We start from the raw sequence: 14,110 nt of genomic DNA, 5'->3' as shown, positions 1-14,110 counted from the left end.
GAGGCAGAGAGGGCAGGAATAAGGAGGAGAGTCTGTTTACTGCTTGTTTATTCTCGGTAGAGCACAGCTCAGGGCAATCAGGATGGGCCCCAGCCCAGCTCGGTCTGAGAGCTTCCCACTCACTGCCCGAACCAAAAACTCCTCGCCATGGGCTCAGAGTATCCCAGTGTCGGAGATGAAAGGAGCCTTAAAGATCAGCTGGTCCCAACTCCTTTTTACCAAAGTGATAACTGAGACCCAGAGAGGTTAATGGGCTCATTGGATGACAGTCCTTCCCCACCCCTTCCAGATATTCTGATAGTCTGGGTAGAATGATGGGGCAAAACTAGTAAGATGAAGTTTAGTCATTATATGTGTAAGGTACTAAACTCAAGCTAAAAAAAAAAGCCTCAAGTGCAGAATAGGAGAAGCATGGCTAGGTAATTCTTAGGCGAAAGATCTCAGGGTTTTTGTGACTACAAGTTCAAAATGTCCACAGTAGGACCTTAGGCAGCTAAAAAAAAAAAAGCTAATAAATCTCAGGCTTTTTAAAGAGAAGCAGAGTATCCAAAAAGAGGCACACTTCATCCTTTGTCTTGATCTAGAACAGGGGTTTTCAGCCTTTAAAAAAAATTACTTTGGCAGAAATTCAGAAAAACGTTTATTTAATGCATAAAATAAGAGAGGGAGGATTACAGAGGAAGCCAGTAATGTTGGAATATAGTTACCAAAATGTGTATTTTTTTTTAAGTTCACAGACCCCAGGTTAAGAACCCCTGGTACTGTATCTGGTTCTGGGGGTCACATTTTAGGTGGAATATTGACAAGCTGGAATATGAGCAGAGGAGGGCTCCCAGAAAGATCACAGGACTGAAGAACATTTCATAGAAGGGTCAGGATGTTTAGTTTAGAAAAGATCCAGAGGGACCTGGTAGTTGTCTCCAACTATCAGAAGAGCTATTATATGAAGAGTTAGACCTCATTTGGCCTGGTCCCGGAAAGTAGACCCAGCCTCAGTGGAGGTCTTTGATTAGAACCTCCATGAACACCCCATGGAGATGGGGGGGAGGGATGGAAGGGGAAGAAAGAAGTATTCCTATCCAGGACTATAGGGGTGTTGGACTGTTGGTCCTTGGGGTGTCATCTGGTTCTGAGAGCCTGCACTGCTAGGATCCTCTCATTGTGCTACATGACTGTGCTAAGGAAAGCACTTTGTAAACCTTAAAAGTGTGTGTGTGTACATATAAATATATATATTTCAGCTATTATTATTACTCTGCACACACGTAGAGGCCTCTCCCTTCCTGTGTCTGCTGTGGTCTGTGCTAAACACAGCTGTGGCTGAAGCCAACACCTGGACACCAGGCAAGTTATTATAGAAGTTCAGGGCTCAAAGGGACCTCAAAGGTCAGCCAGTCCAATGCCCTCAACAATGTAATCAGCAGCCCAACCAAGCATCTAGCTCCTTCTTCACTCTAGCTTCTAGTCTTAACTCAGTGTATGGCCTCAGGCATGTAGATGATCATTTGTGCCCCTCAGTTCCCTCACCTGTAAAGTGATCTATAGATCTCCATTTATAAATCTGTGACCCTCTATCGTTGGAGAGCTCAGTAACTTTTAAGACATCTAATCCATTTTTTGGAGAACATTTTTAGAAAGTTCTCCAACCTCCCCCCCCCCCCCAGGCTATCATTGGGGTTAGTTCTGCCTTCTGCTCCCTCTGCCCCATGACAAATCCCAGGGATCACTGCCCTTCTCCCTGCATTTTACCCCCAAAGCCTGTTCTTCTCCAAGTTGAACATGCTCAGTTCTAGGCCCAGAGCTAAATAGGATCTTAGAACATAGAATGTTAGCCCGGGAAGGGACCTTAAAACAGGATGCAGAAAAGTTTGAACACCTGCATTAATCCAATGGCCTTATTTTACAGAAGAGGAAACTGAGGCCAGAGAGTTCCAAGTGCCTCACCCAGTGAGTTAGTGGAAGATACCAAGTCAGGGTACCTTAAATCCACAAACTGTTCTTGGGCGGAATGAGATTGTTCTGGAAAGTTCTTGGGAAGACCAGCCCGTGGAAAAAGGGGTAATGGCTTCTAGAGGAGATCGTGTTCATTGCAAAGCCACACATTTTAAAGAGAAAAGGGGAAGCTGGATGTTGGTGGGGGGAGGAGAGGAATGAGGGGAGCTGCGGATGTTAAAGCAATCGGAACCAAAATCCTTTCCTCAAACAAATTAGTATGGTGCAGGTCCCTTCTGAGTAAACAGTGCCGTCTAAATATTTATGCTTCATTCAGTTTGCTAACTCGGGGGAGGGAATATAGATTTCACAGATGCAGAATAATGTGAGTGATACCAGCAGCCTGATGTCCTTGGTGGTGAGAGAGAAGCAAAGTCCAGGCCAGAGCTGGGAATCCCAGCCTGAAATAGATGAGGGAGAGGAAGGGAAAGAGAAGGAGGAGAGGCACAAGGATGGACACAGGGAAAGAGAGAACAGGAGAGAGGAGAGACATGGAAGAGAACAGAGGAAAGTGGATGGAGGGATGAGGAGAGCCAGAAGGGAGAAGCCACATGGGAGGAAGAGGTGGACAGAGAGCCCACCAGACAAAGAAGCTCCCTGAAAGGTGAGGACGGAGGGAAAAGGGAAACCCGAAAAGACAGAAGCAGCAAGAAGTCAGAAAGATGGAGACAGTGAGAGATGAGTTGGATTTGTGGTGGGTTTAGGTCTTTTTTTTTTTTTAAGAGAAAGAACCACAACCTGTGATCAAAAGTAATGCTTTTACAAGAACATAAATAGCAGACTTGAGGCTGTAGGCTGCCCCTGTGGCTATTTGGGCAGAAGAAAAACCTAGGAAACACAGTCTCCTTTTATCCAGTCATGACAAGATCTCTCAAAGGGAATGCTCTGCTGAGGACCTCCCGGCATTTGGGCCAACCAGCATTACCTCAGACCAGGTCACAACTTGCCTTCTCCTCCTTCTTTCAGACTTGGTCTAAAAAAACCAAAATCCTAAATTGACATATGTATATTCTCCAACTAAAAATCCCACAAACTCCCACCGGAGAATAGAGATGGGTCAGTCCTTCTTTCACCAAGGCACAACACCCCCATCCCCCACCCCCCACAACATGTTCAAGACCAACATCAAGCTTGAAGGGGATCTTGTACTTTTATGATTCTATCTATTACTGCCCTTAATGACTGCTCCCTCCTCAGACCTCCTGAAACATTCAGTCCAGATGCCTAGATGCCAAAGCTGGCTTTCAGATGAACCTTAGAACAGAAAATGTCAGAGGTGGAAGGGACGGCAGACCCCAGAATATCAGTAATGAGGGAACTTTAGAACACAGTGTCGATAAATGGGAGAGACCTTAGAACATAGTGTGTCAGAACTGAGAGGGGTCTTAGAATAGAGAATGTCAGTAAACAGAAGAGATTTTAGACCATAGAATTTCAAAGCTTTTAGGGGCCTCAGAACACAGCATGTCAGCAAATGGAAGAGACCTTAGAACATAGAATGTCAGGGCTGGGAAGGGACTTAGAACACAGAACGTCCGTGATCTTAACCACATAGAATGTCACTGATGGACAGGACTTGAAAACACAGGATATCAGAGTTGGAAGGGACCTTCTTAGACCACAGAATATCAAAGCTGAAAGGGACCTTACAATACAGTTATGTCACAACTAGAAGAGATCATAGAACATAGAAAGTTGAGCCTTAGAATTACAAGGGATCTGAGAACAAAATGAATGAATGGGAAGAGACATTAGAGCAAAGAGCACCAGAACTGGAGTCGAGTAGTAGTATAGAACATAGCAAGGCACAGCTAGAAGGGATCTGAGAACATAAAACACATAATGTCAGAGCTGAGAGGGATCTTAGAAGTATTGAAGTTAAAATAATTCCTGACAACTCTTTAGCCCTTCATAGTTTACAAATTGTTCTCACCTCCATATCTCACTCCATCCTTAAAACAGCCCTGTGAGGGAGGCAGAGAAGGGATTATTATCCCCATTTTACATGTGGGAAAAATTGAGGTCAAGAGAAGGCTTGGGACTTTTAAAGGTTGAGGAGCAAGTCAGTGGGGAAAGCTCTGGAATCCTGCCCACCAGCCCTACCATTCCTGTTGCTTCCAGGCTCCAGTAATAATATGGAGTGTTGGAAACCATGCGGCCATCTTTCTGGAATGTAGTATTATTTTTTTCTCTCTCTCTACATCTCCCCCCCCCCAGCTTCCCACTGCACAACCTCAGAGAAAACCCTGGGCCCCACCAGGGTAGAAACATTGGGGGGGAAGAAGGCAGGGAAGGCAGCCAATCTTCCCAGGATATAGGATGCATCCTGTGACCATCCCAGCATGCTTTCTCTCTCTCACCTTCTCCTGGAGCTTCTCTAAAACCTGTGGCCAAGTACTTTGTGTTTTGAATGCTTTTACCTGCTGTGTCCAAGTCAAAAGTTAAGTAACGTGTGAAAAGACAGGAAAAAAGAAAACAGGCCTGGGAGGGAAAGGAAAAGAACAAGAATTCCTCTTAGAGCAACACAGCTCCCCTGTAATTAGCACCAAAAATCTGGCCTCACTTTTTCCCCTCTGCAAGCACTGAGTTTGAACTGGGACATCTGAAGTTAATTATACACGTTCTTCCTTTGGGGGTTTGACCCTGTTTGGTAGGAATTATCCACATACAAAACAATGGCACTGTAAAAAAAAAAATCCCCCCAAACTGGGGGATAAAATAGGATCCTAGTAGTATGTTAGAGTTGAAATGGACCTCAGAATGTATAATGTTCAAGGTAGAAGAGACCTTTGTTCATAGAATGGCATTGCTGGAAGGGATCACAGAATGTTAGAGATGAAGGGGTCTTTAGAATACAAAATAATAGAGCCAGAAAGGACCTTAGCCTGTATGCTGTTACAACACAAAAAATAGGATGTTATTGCTGGAAATTGGAAGAGACTGGAGAACACGGCAAGTTAGAGATAGAAGGGAATGTAGAAGATAGAATATTAGAACTGGGAGGAACCTTTAAGCACAGAATATTAAAACTGAGAAAGACCTTAGGAACACAGACCAAACCCCAGTGACTCTATCACCTCCAGGATAAAATATAAAATCCTCTGTTTGAGTTTTAAAACTCTTTGTAACTTGATCCCTTGCTAGCTTTCCAATCTCCTGTACATTTTACACATCTCCCATGCGCTTTGTGATCCAGTGACACTGGTCTCCTTATAGTCCTCACCCAAGACCCTCCATCTTCAGACTTAGGGCATTTTCAAGGCCCCTCAGTGCTAGTGCCTTCCCACTGAGATTACCTCCAATTTACTTAGTGTGTGTATAAATAAATATTCATTCATGTGGCAAGCATCTCTTAAGTTCCTACTAAGTGCAAGGCATTGTGCCAAACTCTAGAGAAATGAAGACAAAACAATCTCTGCCTTTAAGGTGCTTACATTCTACTGATTGTTAATACTAACAAACTAGGAAGGTTTTAAGTAGAGGCAGAGAGATGTATTGTGTCTGTCATCCAAGAACCAGCCTTAGCAAGGAATAACAGTTCACAATTTTGTAGTTCTTTAAGGTTTACAAAACATTTTTCTCAAAATAGAAAATCGGTAGTGCAAATGTCATTAGTACCCCCACTTTTTTTTTTTTTGGTGGAGGCCCAGCAACTCCTGAAACCATGTCTTGAGAATATAGAGGAGTAGTGATCTGTACTGTGTTGATACTGCTACACATGCAATTACAGAAGTTTTAAAGGCATGCTTTTCAGAAAGGAGATTTCAGTGTAGTGGATAGAGAGCCATCCTTAAAGCTTGGACCAGAGTCTTGCCTCTGATACCTCTTGGCTGTGTGGCCTTGAAAGAATCACTTGTCTTGCCACTGGATTTTGATGACTCTGAAAGAACAAGTGAGGATGACGACTTTGTAGCTTTTCCTCATGTAAATCCAATTCATACCACCATTGTGATATTGCTGGTCCTCTTCCGGAACAAAGGATGAACAACAGCACCATGAAGATGCTACCCCCAACCCTTACTTTTTAAAAATGTCAACTAAAATCCCTTTCCCACCACCTCTTAATTCTAGTATCTTCCCTCTTATTAATTCCTATTTATCCTTGCACTTGTCTCAATATGTTTGCTTGTTGCCTCCCCATTAAGAGTGTAAACTCCTTGAGGGCAGAAACTGTCTTTTACCTCTTTTGTATACCCAGTGCTTAGCACATCGTAGGTGCTTAATAAATTTTTACTGATTTATTAATTAGTTTTCTAGGCTAGAGATGTCAAACTCATAGCCAGAAAAACTTCCAGAATCAAATTAAAATGTAACTGGAGAATGTTTAACAAAATAAATAAAAATACAGCACAACACAGTTAATGTTCATTTGTGGTTTTCTAAGTTAATATGTGGTCCAGGGTCGGTTCTATCTGAAAGTTGCTCTAGACAGCCTTAAAACTCTTAAAGAGAAAGTACTAATTTACATCGGTAGAGGGATTTTCCTCACCTGGAAATTACCCATCCCAATGAAGTCACAGGCCCAGTCACTGTCCTCGAAGTGCAGTATATAGGAAACATTGTTCAAGCCCCTTCCCCCATACTATGGACTCCCATGGAACAGGTTTGATTGGGGTTGAGGGATAGGGAGGAGAGAAATGGAGGTTTGGTTACCCAAAGGATCATTATCTCTTTGATTCATTGCCCTCACCTGGAATTATTCCCTGAAAATTTTTTAAATATACCCATGATATAGCTTATGTCAGCGTTTCCCCAGAGGGGTGCAACAGGGTCACCAGCTCACCTAAAAACTTTCAAGAAATAATATGAGGTATGGGACAATGTTTATTTTACCTCACAGGAAGATGCAAAGGCTATAAACACAGAAGCCTATAAACAAAGAAAATATATCCAACATCCAAACAACTCATCTGCTTCAAATGGGAATTGAACTTGGGGGTTGCTATTGAAGTAACTGACATGCTGGTGAGTCCCTTCTTCTATACAGTCCCCATTCTCCCCACACTAAGGCTCATTCTACCCTGTAGTTAGACTCCCCCTGAAGGTAATCACACTTTAATTGTTGCTTAACTAGCAATCCTCTTCCCAGTGGATGTGCATCGACCAGGTGACTCATAATAATGGGAACGGGGTGTTGACAAACCCCACAGATAAAGTCTCTGGGCACCCTCCCCACCAAACATTATGTAGGTTTTGTCCTTTAAATCACTTTGATTCTTCTTCTCTCTAAAGAAGCACGTTGTTGATAAGATCTTCCTGTGGAAGACTGGTGGCCAAACATTTGAACTAAGGACTCTTGAGGTTGAGGCAGCCTTCAAGGCTGAAACTCCTTTTTCAAGATGAATGGATAGAGCATACTTGTTTCTGCCATTTGCTACTGTCGAAGCGGTGTAGTGGATAGAGGACCTAACGATGTCAAAATGGGACCTGATTTCATAATGCTACCTTAGGTACTTAATTAGTTGTGTGATCTTGGGCATGTTGCTTAACTTCGATCAGTCACAGTTTCCTTATCTGTAAGATGAGTAAACTTGTAGTGCTTACCTTATAGAATAATTGTGCAGATCAAATGAGATAATATATGTAAAGTGATTTGCAAACCTTAGGAAACTATATTAAAAGTTAGCTAATATTAATACTATATTAATAATATTAATAATTATAATATTCTATTATTATAGTGCTATGGCAATAATATAATTATTATATAATAATAGTGACATATTAAAATTCGGTATGATGGTGATGATGATGATATCTTGAGATGTTGCATGTGTTTGCCGGGTTCCAAGAGAAGGATTTAGGATTTTTCTTTTATCTACAATGCCTGGGACTAATAAGTGTTTAATAAATATTTACTGACTAATTAATTCCTGGGAGTGGGGACTGTCCAACTTCACAGTTTCCCTCCCTCTCCTAACTCCATCTCTCTCTCTCTCTCTCTCTCTCTCTCTCTCTCTCTCTCTCTCTCTCACACACACACACACACACACACACACACACACACACACACACCCCTCTGTGCTTTTTTATCTTCTGGACAGAGAAAGACAAAAAGGAAGTCCTCAGATAAAAATGTCCATACTCCTGAGGCCTAACCAGCCAATCACCTTGGAAATAACACCAGTTCCTGGGGATCAGTTAGCAAAGTGCTAACCATGGGCATGCTCAGGGACTCCCCAGTCCCTCTCTCTCCCAGTTACAGAATTAAAAAGCAAATTTACAGGGCAGAATATTAATGAAAACTTATTTGGGAATAATTTGGTTCCTTTGTCATTAATCTTTTATAAATTAATTTTTAAATTGATAAAAATCTTTCCCTCTCACATTGGGGAGAAAACCCCTTATAACAGATATGCAAGCATTCACATACTGGTCACACCCAAAAAACATGTCTCATTCTGCAAAGTGAGCCCATCACTTCTCTCTTAGGAAGTGGATAGCATGCTTCATCATTGGTCTTCTGGAGCACTACACTGCATCGAGCAGGGTTCTTACGTTTTACGAAGTTGTTTGTCTTTACAATGTTTTTATTAAATTGCTCTTCTCTTTTCACTCTGCATCAATTCATACAAGTCTTTCCAGCTTTCATTGAAACCATCCCTTTCATCATTTCTTATTATAAAATAATATTTCATCATCATATTCATATGCCATAATTTGTTCTCATTCTTCATTTTAAAAACTATTTTATTTCATTAAATATTTTCTAACTTTTATGTGAAAAAAATTAAACAATGATTTCTTTAAAATTTGCAATTCCAAATTATATCACTCCCTTATATTCCTTTCCCTTCCTTGAGAAAAGCAAGCAACTTGATTTTGATTATACATGTGAAGTCATGCAAAACATTTCTATATTAGCCACATTGCAAAAGAAGACTCAAACAAAATCATAAAAATAAAGTTGTTTGGTTTTTTAAAGTATGCTTCAATCTGTATTCAGAGTTCATCAGTTCTCTCTCTGGAGATGGAGAACGTTTTTTTGCATCATGGGTCCTTTGGAATGGTCTTGGATCATTGTCTTGATTAGAATAGCTAAGTCCATCATAGTTGATCATCCTTATGATATTGCTGTTACCGTGTACAGTGTTCTTCTGGTTCTGCTCACTTCACTTTGCATGAGTTCATATAAATCTTCCCAGGTTTTTCTGAAACCGTCCTACTCATCATTCTTTATAGTACAATAGTATTCCATCACAGGGGCAGCTTTTTGATGCAGTGGATAGAATTCTGGTCCTGGAGTCAGAAAGACTCATCTTGCAGAGTTCAAATCTGACCTCACACACTAGCTTTGTGACCCTAGGCAAGTCATTTAACCCTGTTTACCTCATTTCTTACCTGTAAAAGGAGCTGGAGAAGAAAATGGCCAACCACTCTAGTATCTTTGCTAAGAAAACCCCAAATGGGGTCATGAAAAGTCGGAAACAACCGAACAACAAAATTCCATAACAATCATATGCCACAATTTGTTCATCCATTCTCCAGTTGATGCGTGTCCCCTCAATTTCCAATTCTTTGCCACCACAAAAAGAGCTACTATAAATATAAATAAGTCCTTTTCCCTTTTCTTTGATCTCTTGGGATACAGACCTAGTAGTGCTATCACTGGATCAAAGAATATGTGTAGTTTTATAGCTCCAAAGTGGTTGGGGTAGTTCACAATTACCAACAGTATATTCGTGTCCTAATTTTTCTCTATCCCCTCCAGTATTTGTCATTTTCTTTTTCTATGTTAGCCAATCTGAAAGTGTGAGGTGGTATCTCAGGGTTGTTTTAATTTGTATTTCTATAATTAATAGTGATTTAGAGCATTTTTAAAACGTGACTATCAATAGATTTGATTTCTTCTGAAAACTGCCTGTTCATGTCTTTTTACCATTTATCAACTGGGGAATGGCTCTTATTTTTATAAATTTGTCTCTGTTCACTATATATTTGAGAAGTGAGGCTTTTATCAGAAAAAGCTTTTGCAAAAAAAATTTTTTGCAGAAACTCACTGCAAAATTTCTCCCACTTAACTATTTTCCTTCTAATTTTGGCTATGTTAATTTTGTTTGTGCAAAAGTTTTTTCATTTTATGTAATCAAAATTATTTTACTTCCCACAATTCCATCTATTCCCTTATCCATAAATCTGACCAGTACATTTTTTCGCACTCCCCTAGTTTACTTATGATATCACTGTTTATGGCTAAATCATTTGTCCATTTTGACCTTATCTTGGTATACAGGGTGAGATATTCATTTATGACTAGTTTCTGTCAAACTACTTTGCAGTTTTCCCAGTCTTTTCTCAACTCTTCAGTTCTTGTCCAAAAAGCTTGGGTCTTTGGGTGTATCAAACACTAGGTTACTGTGGCCATTTACTATTGTGTATTATACCTAGTCTTATTCCACTGATCTATCTGGAACTCCTAGGTGACCTTCCTTGACATTTTTTCATTGATTCCCTTGATATTTTTTACCTTTTATTCTTTCAGATGAATTTTGTTACGATTTTTTTTTAGCTCTATAAAATAATTCTCTGGTCACTTGATTGGTATGACACTGAGTAAGTAAATTAACTTAGGTGGAATTACCATTTTTAATACATTGGCTGGGCTATCCACGAGCAATTTCTATTTCTCCAATGTTTTAGATCTGTTTTTATTTATGTAAAAAGTGTTTTGTAATTGTGTTCATAGAATCTCTGTCTTGGCAAGTAGACTCCTCAGTATTTTATACTGTCTGCAGTTATTTTAAATGGAATTTCTCTTCCTTAGGGACTTTATTGGTACTATATATAAATGTTGATGATTTATGTGGGTTTATTTTATATCCTCCAATTTTGCTAAAGTTGTTAATTATCAAGTAATTTTAGTTGATTTTTTAGGATATTCTCTAAGTATGCCATCATACTATCTACAAAGAGTGATAGTTTTGTTTCCTCACTGCCCATTTTTATTTCTTCAATTTCTTTTTCTTGTCTTATTGCTATAGAATTTTATTGCCTTATTGCTAGCATTTCTAGTTCAATGTTGAATAATAGTGGTGATAATGGACATTCTTTATTGTCTCTGTGATCTTATTGGGAAGGCTTCAAATGTATCTCCATTACAGATAATGCTTGCTCTTGGTTTTAAATAGATATTACTTTATCATTTTAAGAAAGGCTACATTGATTCCTTTTACTAAGTGATTTTTAATAAAAATGGGTGCTGTATTTTGTCAAAAGCTTTTTTCTGAACATATTGATATAATATGATTTTTTTGGTTTTTGTTATTGATATGGTCAATTATGCTGATAGTTTTCCTAATATTGAACCAGTCCTGCATTTTCCTAGTATAAATCCCACCTGGTCATTTATTTCTGTAAGCTTCTTGCTCATATTTTATTTAAAATTCTTGCATTTATATCCGTTAGAGAAATTGGTTGATAGTTTTCTTTCCCTGTTTTTGCTCTCCTTGTCATATTTGTGTCATAAAAATAATTTAGTAAAACTCCTTATTTACCTGTTTTTTCAAATAGTTTATATAGTATTGGGATTAATTATTCCTTAAATGTTTGGCAAAATTCACTTGTAAATCCATCTGGTCCTGGAGACTTTTTCTTAGGGAGCTCATTGATAGCTTGTTCAATTTCTTTTTTCTAGGATAGGGTTATTAAAGTATTCTATTTCCTCTTTTGTTAATCTAGGCAGTTTGTATTTTTTAAAATTTTCATCCATTTCACTTAGATTGTCATTTTTATTGGCATGTAATTAAGCAAAATAACTCCCTAATAATTAATTGCATATTCATTGATGGTGCATTCACCCTTTTAAACATTTTTGATACTGGTAATTTGGTTTCTTTCTTTCCTTTTAAAAATCAATTTAACCAATAGTTTAAGTATTTTGTTGTTGTTTTTTATAAAACCAGCTCTTTATTTATTATTTTTAATTTATTATTTCAATTTTTTTTTTTACTTCAAATTTTATTAATCTCTTCTTTGAATTGATTTCCATTTTGGTGGTTAGGGATTTGTTCTTTTCCTGTTTTTTTTTTTTAAGTTGCATTGACCTCTTCTTTTTCTCTTTTACTGATGTACATTTAGAGATATAAAATTTCTCTTAAGTTCTGGTTTGGCTGTATCCCACAAATTTTGGTATGTTGTCTTATTGTTGTCATTCTCTTTAATGAAAATATTGACTGTTTCTATGATTTGTTCTTTGACCCGCTCATTCTTTTGTTGTTGTTCAGTCATGTCCAACTTTTTGTGATCCTGTGAACCACAGCATGCCAAGCACTTCTGTCCTCTACTATCTCCCAGAATCTGTCTAAGGTCATCTTCATTGTTTCTGTGACACTATCTATGACATATCTCATCCTCTGCCATTCCCTTCTCCTTTTGCTTTTAATCTTTCCCAACATCAGGGTTATTTTTTCCTCCACTGAATCCTGTCTTCTTGTTATGTAGCCAAAGTATTTAAGCTTCAGATTCAGTGTTTGTCCTTCCAATGAATAGTCTGAATTAATTTCTTTAAGTATTAACTGATCTAACTTCTTCGCTGTCCAAGGGACTCTCAAAAGCCTTCTCCAGCACCATAATTCAAAAGCTTCAATTCTGCAGTGCTCAGCTTTCCTTATAGTCCAATTCTCACAGCCATATATTACTACTGGAAAAACCATAGCTTTTACTATGCAGATCTTTGTTGGCAAGGTGCTGTCTCTGCTTTTTAATATGCTGTTCAGATTTGCCACAGCTTTCCTTCCAAGTAGCAAGTGTCTTAATTTCATGACTACAGTCACCATCTGCAGTGATCTTTGAGTCCAAGAATATAAAATCTGACACTGCTTCCATTTCTTCTCCCCCTCTTTGCCAGGAAGTGATGGGACCAGTTGCCATGATCTTAGTTGTTTTTTTTTTTTAATATTAAGCTCAGAGCTATCCTTTACACTCTCCTCTTTTACTCTCATCCAGAGGCTTCTTAATTCTTCACTTTCTACTATCAGAGTGGTATTGTCTGCATATCTGAGATTGTTAATATTTCCCTTGGCAACCTTAGTTCTTGTTTATGACTCATCCAGCCTGACGTTTGCATGATGTATCCTGCATATAAGTTAAATAAATAAGGTGACAGTAGACAGCTTTGTCATACTCCTTTTCCAGTCTTTAACCAAACAATTGTTCCATGTTTGGTTCTAACTGTTGCTTCTTGATCCATATACAGGTTCCTCAAGAGACAAGTAAGATGATCTAGTACTTCCATCTCTTTGAGGACTTACCACATTTTATTATGATTCACACTGTCAAAGGCTTTAGTATAGTCAATGAAGCAGAAGTAGGTGTTTTCTCCAACTCCTTTGCTTTCTCCATAATCCAGCTAATGTTGGCAATTTGCTCTCTAGTTCCTCTGCCTCTTCAAAAAACCAGCCTGTTCTTTTGGTAATTCTCAGTTCACATATTGTTAAAGCCTAGCTTGCAAAATCTTAAGCATAGGCTTGCTGGTGTGTGAAATGAGCACAATTGTGTGGTAATTTGCACATTTCTTGGCACTGCCCTTCTTAAGGATTAGGACATAAACTGATCTTTTCCAATCCAGTGGCCAGTGTTGAGTTTTCCAAATTTGCTGGCATACTGAATGCAGCACTTTAACAGGATTATCTTTTAGGATCTTAAATAGCTCAGTTGGAATTCCATTACCTCCACTGGCCTTGTTAGCAATGCTTTCTAAGGCCAACTTGACTTCACTTCTCAGGACATCTGGCTCTAGATCAGTAACCACACCATCATGATTATCGGTCTGTTAAGATCTTTCTTGTATAGTTCTTCTATATCTTCTTACTATCTCTTCTTAATCTCTTCTACTTCTGTTAAGTCCCTACTATTTTTGTCTTTTATCTTGCCCATTTTTATACAAAACATTCCCGCAATATCTCTAATATTCTTGAAGAGATCTTTTGCCTTTCCCCTTCACTGTTTTCTTCCATTTCTTTGAACTGTTCATTCTTTAGGATTAGATTACTTTGTTTCCAATTAATTTTAATTTATACCTCCATGGCCCTTCATTGAATATAATTTTTTATCATATTATGGTCTGAAAAGGGTACATTTAATATTTAGGCTTTTCTACATTTGTTCTGAGGTTTTTATG

The sequence above is a fragment of the Petaurus breviceps genome, unplaced genomic scaffold, assembly GCF_028583685.1.
Source record: "Petaurus breviceps papuanus isolate PSGF00001 unplaced genomic scaffold, PetGlider_PUasm1.0 90823, whole genome shotgun sequence".
Taxonomy (NCBI): Eukaryota; Metazoa; Chordata; class Mammalia; order Diprotodontia; family Petauridae; genus Petaurus; species Petaurus breviceps.
Note: the sequence above shows the minus strand (reverse complement) of the source record.